The sequence below is a fragment of the Schistocerca serialis genome, chromosome 9 (genome assembly GCF_023864345.2).
Source record: "Schistocerca serialis cubense isolate TAMUIC-IGC-003099 chromosome 9, iqSchSeri2.2, whole genome shotgun sequence".
Classification (NCBI taxonomy): Eukaryota; Metazoa; Arthropoda; class Insecta; order Orthoptera; family Acrididae; genus Schistocerca; species Schistocerca serialis.
The window spans coordinates 40,455,897-40,456,775 of record NC_064646.1 but is presented as its reverse complement, the minus strand read 5'-3'; the positions used below and the strand labels follow the sequence as shown (position 1 = coordinate 40,456,775).

The window sequence follows — 879 nt, the reverse complement described above, 5'->3', positions numbered from 1 at the left end:
ACTTACCTGTAAGGACAAAGTCACAGGCCCGTATCTCGTCGACACAGATACAGAACCAGGTTCACGACATGATTAGAAAAACGGAACGAGGAAACGAGTATGACATGAGAGGGAATCGTCCGATGTGCCCGAGTGTTGTGGGCGACAGCTATCGGGACAAGTGACGCACTTTGGAATTTGCGAACTTTCTTTTTTTTTTCACAATCACTCATCACCTCTCCCCGTCCGCTAGTATGTGATCCGCCTGGTCTTGGTTTAGCTGTGGTTCTCCCTTCACTTTTCCACTTCACAATCAAGTATATCAAGATGGTATCTGTTCTTTCGGACATGTCCGAAAGAACAGATACCATCGTTGAACATGCACATCTATTAGAATGAAATGATAATTAAATGAAAACCCTAAGCTGTCGGTAGGCGTTGATATACATCAACGGGGACAATTGAAAATGTGTGCCCCGACCGGGATTCGAACCCGGTATCTCCTGCTTACATGGCAGACGCTCTATCCATCTGAGCCACCGAGGGCACAGAGGATAGTGCGACTGCAGGGAGTGATCCCTTGTACCCTCCCCGTGAGACCCACATTCACAACTTAATGTCCACACACTACATTCGTAGTACCCCTACGCATTACACTCATTACTCGCGGCAGACAATCTTACCGAGTCCCGTAAGAGTTCGGGGAATGCGTGTGCATCCAGCACAGAAGACGAAGGTCAATGGACCGTCTACATATAGTTAAGGCTAACCGGGCATTGACCTTATTTTTCCATGCTGGATGCACACCCATTGCCCGAACTCTTATGGGACTTGGTAAGATTGTCTGCCACGAGTAATGAGTGTAATGCGTAGGGGTACTACGAATGTAGTGTGTGGACA

At 47.7% G+C, this 879-nt stretch overlaps 1 non-coding gene across 1 annotated transcript; it reads right to left on the bottom strand.

Moving 5' to 3' along the window:
- Positions 1 to 451: 451 nt before the first annotated feature.
- Trnat-ugu (transfer RNA threonine (anticodon UGU)) lies at positions 452 to 526 on the bottom strand. Its single transcript has one exon. It is a non-coding gene; the product is annotated as a tRNA-Thr (tRNA).
- Between the last annotated feature and the right edge of the window lie 353 nt (positions 527 to 879).